This window comes from Gouania willdenowi, unplaced genomic scaffold, assembly GCF_900634775.1.
Source record: "Gouania willdenowi unplaced genomic scaffold, fGouWil2.1 scaffold_62_arrow_ctg1, whole genome shotgun sequence".
In the NCBI taxonomy this organism is placed as follows: Eukaryota; Metazoa; Chordata; class Actinopteri; order Blenniiformes; family Gobiesocidae; genus Gouania; species Gouania willdenowi.
The window spans coordinates 246,611-253,016 of NW_021145227.1; positions in this window are offsets into that span (position 1 = coordinate 246,611).

Genomic DNA, 6,406 nt, shown 5'->3' on the forward strand with positions numbered 1-6,406 from the left:
GTCCGTACTTACAAAAATAAAAGCCTAGTTTTAAAACTCGCCAATACAGTATTCCTTTTATTCGAGAAAACATTAACACCAAGTGGACCTGATCAGTAAAATTTGACATTACACAATCTATAATCTAAGTCATAATTATGAGATACTATCTCAGAGGTCTAAATGGTCTTTCATGGGATTCACAAATCGTTAAATTGTAGTTGTTTTGTGAGGAATTAAATAAGACTAGCAGGCAAAACAGTCTACGGTTGGATGCACCAAAAACGTTGGATGGCCGGGATAATTACTGACAGAGACACTGTGCATCAACTGATGTGACTTCAAATAGCATGTATAAAAACACAATTTACATTATTTCACTGCATTGTCGTGCACAAGTACACATTACCCTCATAAAGCTCACTTTTAGATTCTCGTGTTAAAACATCTACACATTTCCAGTGAGAATTTCAAAAACAGCTTCTGAAAGTGAGCATGCACAAGCACAATTATGACTTAGCATCTCATAATTATGACTTAGTATCTTAGATTTATTAATTGTTTTACTTTTCCAAGTTTTTTTGTTTTTTTTACTGGCAGGAATGGGCTTTCATATTTTCCTGTGTTTATTATTGTCACAGTGTGATGATGTGGACCCAAATGCAGAGACAGATGGAGGCAGCAGGCAGGGGTGACATTGGTAATGAGAGTCCATTTTAATTCTCAAACAACAAAAAACACTAAATCCAAAAAGGCACGAGGAAACCAAGAAGCAGGGAACAAAATGCAGCATGACACGAGGAGGGTAACCAGCAATCATTCAGTGTCCAAACACTCAGCGAAATAATGCAGGAGCATCCCAGTCTCACTCCCAACTCATCATATATCGACGTTCCGGAACGACCCTTTAGCGTCAGTATTCGACACACGAGGTACAACGTGCTACGTGATGCCAAAGTACCCTCCCGAACGTCAACGTGTGACGAGTTGGGAGTGAGAATGTGTTGGCAGGAGGCTTGACTGGGAACAGGCCACACCTGGGTGCAAAACATGAGGCAGCCGATCACTCACAACCCAAACACACTGACATCACTGGGAGGTGAAGACATGAGCAGGAATACCTGGAACACAAAGACTAGAGTTAACACAAGAGATCATACTCGAAAACAGAATAAACAAAGACTCAAAAAAACCACAAGAGAACCACAAGGGCAACACCTAAACAAAATATAACAGACCCTAACATAACCACCTCCCCCTTAAGGACCGGGTTCCAAACGCTCCAAAACCAACACTGGGAAGTTGGAGCGAGACCTCCTGAAGGAGACCTCGAGGAAGACCCAGGACACGCTAGAAGGACTATGTCTCTCGGCTGGCCTGGGAACGCCTCGGGACCCCCCCGGAGGAGTTAGAAGAAGTGGGCAGGGAGAAGGAAGTCTGGCCTTCTCTGCTAGGGATGCTGCCCCTGCGATCCGGCAACGGATAAGCGGAGGAGGTTGGATGGACTTCAGTCTTTTCATTTAAGTCATGTTTTAACAAGGAGTGTCTGTACTTTCAAAGAACACAGATTTAAAGGAGCATTGAGCAGGATCAAGAAATAAAACTCCATCGTGACACAATGGCCAATAGGGTAACGACAACCATAGGCCAAGCTAGCGCGGGAGAACTCTTCATAGCAGTGCAGCTGATCCTGTGACACAGTTATTTATTTCACGTGACTTTACTTCAAGACCACCGCGCATGCCTCTGCAAGCTGATTCACTGCACTTGTCTTCTTCTTCTTCTTCTTCTTGTTCTTCTTCTTGTTGTTCTTGTTCTTGTTCTTGTTCTTGTTCTTGTTCTTCTTCTTCTTCTTCCTCTTCCTCTTCCTCTTCCTCTTCATCTTCCTCCTTCATTTCCAGCCGAGTGGACACCACTCCAAGCCCTTGAGAATACGCATCAGCGTCATTTCACCTCAAGTCTGCAGGACTACGCGGAAAATTTGGACCCCGAATGGCAGTACAAAATGTATCACACAGTCTGTTCAAGGCAATAGGGAGAAATGTAAGTGGGTTAGGTTTTTTTTTTTTGGTTTTGAACGCTTCATCGCCTATTAGCATTAAAATACTTAAAATGAGTGTTTATTTTTTTCACAAATCCTGCCCTATGCTCCTTTAATAAAGGTTTGCGTACGTAAAATCCACGCTAACTTGACAGCATGCACGAACACATGTTGCAGTTGATCTACTAACCCTGCACAACGAGGATTGCGTCTGTCAAACGCAGAAAATAGCATGAGCAATCTATGTAGCATGTTTGCCTCAAAAAGCATCTCTTCTAGAGCTAGTGGGAGTAGAAGATGACAGACGATCAATTTTGCACATGCAACGTAATTCACCAAACATGGAACTAAATTGTTTAAGTGCATTTATTTAGCGCCTTTGTCAGGCAAGTGTTCAATGTAAACGTAAACACAGATGGCTGTAGGTATTAATGCAATGAGACTAAACAATATGTGACACAGGGAACCAATCTTTTCAACTCAATCAGCATTTGTGGGAAAAAAAATCATTAAAAATAAGAGAAAAAAAAATTCTTATGAGGTACAATCCTGAAAAAACAGGAACAAGCAGGTCTGAAAATGGATGGATGGTACAATCTTTTTCATTTTATATCTTTTTTCGATGTCATCTGCTGATCCGTATTGGTTTCCCACAGCATTGGCTTAATTCTTGCAGTCTCTCATGTTGTTTTATTTATGCTTACATTCAGATTTGTTTGCTATGACTGAAAAATATGTCCAACTCTTCCATTAAACCTTCCAATTTAATAACTTCAAATTTCATTCTCTGCTTTCCCACATTCTTCATGTTGCTGCACAACCCTTTTTAATAAATAAATAAATAAATAACTGTCTCCACCACTTTTACAGCTTTTTTCCATTTGCGCTGGCAATCTTAGTAAATCACCTGCAACAGGTGAACAAATAAGACATGCAATTAATCTGTGTGCTCGCCCAATTTAGTGTTTTTTATTTGGGATCTCAGTAAATTAGGCTGATAATATGTATTCGTATTTTGTCATGTGTACAGTAATCACTGGGCTGGTTTAGATTCCCTGGTGGCACTTTAATAGCCTATTCCCAATGTGTTTTAATTAAACATATAAGCCAATTATTTCATGATAACGTCATCAAGGTCATGGATTAACGTACTCAAAACAACAAGTGCACTGACAATGTACAGGAGACTTCTTTCTTTCTTGTTTTTGTTCAAGCTTAGTTAAAAAGATCTTAAACACAAAAAACAGAGTGTTCTCATACATTATTCAAATTCAATCTTCGTACAGCAAAAGACATATTCATGAATTAATAAAGATAGTGGGAATAATGAGAGCCATGCAAACATGTATTAACATGAATAATACATACTGGACTCATGATTTTACTATATGTATATACCATTGCCTGGTAATTGTTTAAAATAAACTGACTTGTGAATCCATTCATCAGTTCATCTCACCTCTATCTATTTCTTTTGTTTTTATCTTTTAAACACCAATATTTACATAAGATGCACCAACAAATACCAACCATTCAAAACATATCTGACGTATTGAACTGTCTCTCCTCTGTTTATGTATCAGTTGTAAAACCCACTGCTTTGCATTGGATGTTTTATGTAATATAGTTATTTCTCGACCTGTCTATCTGAGTAAATACTGAAATAAACCTCAGCACCCTGACAGCTCCAGCTCAGCCTCCTGTCCCTCAAACATGAGCTACTGTCTTTGAACCTGAAGCCAGCAGTTCTCACTACAGGCTCGTCAATCTTTCCCTTCCAGTCTGAGTCTTTTCCATCTGTCAATCATCCACTGTCTGCAGCCCATCCACTGTGCATTCAAACACAGCACACTGCTGAAAACATCACTTAAGAAAATGCATGTTTGACACACAGCACAAATGATGGATAGATGATACGTCATGCTCCGTTCTGTGCTGCAAATATTTAACAGATAAACTGGATTAACCATTGTGACCTGATTCAACCCCCATTTAAATACAAGGTAGGTTTTTGGAAAACTTTTGACTCATCGTACACATCATACTATGCGAGCAAAGGTGTTTTCATTTTAGGATTTTTCATAGTCCACATGCACAGCATGACTTTAAATGATACTTCTTGTAACACAGAAGTGATTTTTGAGACTTGACAGACAGTGTCAACTGGCTGTTGCTCCTGTTGTGTGTTTCACACGGAGGCCGTGGTTACAGAACCATCATTATAATAAAAAGTAATGACAACAATTACTCTTCCTTATACTTAACAGCAGCAAATGTGTTCACTTTATGTTTCAAAAGGTGGCTTTAGAAGGGAACGATCATTTTAGGTTCAATATTTAGCTTTCACTCTCCCCAACAATAACCCCCCACTCTAAAAAGAACTAATAACTATGTGATAGTGGTGCTGTTTTGCTTACTCTCCCAGGGTAAAGGGTTGCTCCTTATCTGAGTTTATATTGACCTTCCCGAAAGGCTGATTTTGCTGGAGGATTCTGAACATGTCACCACATTCTGTATTACACAGTGTACAAACAGCCCTTAATTAATTATGTGGTAAAACTAGGACGATATATTGTGCAACAATAAATCACGCCTTTCCATCTCTACTAAATCTGTCCCAGGCGAGCGTGTCTTTTTACCTGTAGGGGACATAGTCAATGCACAAATATAGACATGCTAATATTGTTGAATAAAAAACATATCTATATCTAAAATCTGGGCTTTGTAGACTGTTCTAGTTTGTTATGCAAAGTTCATGTAGAGATAGGGGTTTTTCTTCTGTTTAAGAATGTCATGAAGTCAAGGTGACATGATTTGGTTTTAATTTTAGACTAGCATTAATTGTCAGTCTCTGTTTTTGCATTTATTTACAGAGTGGCATTATTTGCACTTACATTTTTCATTATTTACCCTTTCTTTGATTTTTTATATTCCTATTGAGTTGAAAAGGTTATAATCAAGGTGAGTATGCACAGAGTTAATGTCAAATAATTGTTCCAACTGCCATTTTTTTTTTTTGTCTTTTATTCCTTTCCATTATTGGCTATCATATGATGAAATCTATCATCCCATGGTCACCCCTTGATTAGATAAAGGTCATTTATTCTGATTTAATACTGTTCTACAAGTGTGTGTGCATGTTATATATATACATAGAAAAAGTTTTAGATATTTGAGTTCAGCTCAAGAAAAATGGGAGGGAGCAAAAACAACATTTTTGAAAATGATCTATATAGGTCACAGCTTGATAGTGTGTTATTGTGTCATTTTGACCAAATATCCAGTTTTTACTTCTTCTTTTAAGCCATAGCTGTTGTTTTTTTAATGCAAAGATTACCTTATGTTCACACAGAACAACTGTTTTCGTTATGTCTTAATTTAGCTGGAATTCCTTCGTTCTGGGATCCAGGAACAAACTAAATATTTGACATTAAGACTTAATTTTGTATACACTGCAAGCTAAACAATGGGTGGTTAAATTAGTACCTCGCCACATCAAAATAAACACAATAAGTTCACGAGGATAAATCACTAAAATAGAGAAACAGTAACATGATACAGGTGTTCATCACTCAACACATCAATTTCAATCTCTATTTTATACAGCAAAATTATGATTAGAGACTTTCCATTTAAAAAGGTCAAATGGTGGAGTGTGTCAACACAAATACAAACCTTAGAACAATCATTGCAAGTACTGTACATGCGCAAGGGCCTGTATTGTTTTTGGGATAACTGTCCTTTTAATACTGACAGAACTGTGAACATTGTTTTATTATGATTTCATCAAATCTTTTCTGTCTTTCTATCTTGTTTCATAGCTGGGGAACAGTCCTGAACATCAGAAACATAAACTGTTTAAACCTAACCATGGAAAAACAGAGTGATGGGAGAGTTGTAGAGACACTAAACATTTACAGATGGTGGTTGACTCCCCTCATTCTTCCCATGCTGAGCTTCAGCTGCTACTTTCAAAATGGAGGCTCAAAAGGCCTGGATGAAGGAAATACTAAAATCAAGCCTCTAGCTAGCAGCCATAATAATAATAATAATAATAATAATAATAACATGCCTCTTTTGCATAGGCTTTTAGGTTAGATTAGATTACATTAGAAAGCAACAGGGTTGAAATAATGCATATAATACAGAATATAGAAAATATAGAAAAATTTGAATATACAAAAATAAATGAATTATATATATATATATATATATATATATATATATATATATATATATATATATATATATATATAAAGTTATGTGCACAATTGTGCTGACTGGTCGAAACCTTTAACGTTTCATTAAATTTTCTTCATGTTCTTTCTAAGGGTCAATAATTAAATTAAAACTAATTTTAATACAAACTGTTATCTAATGTTTCTT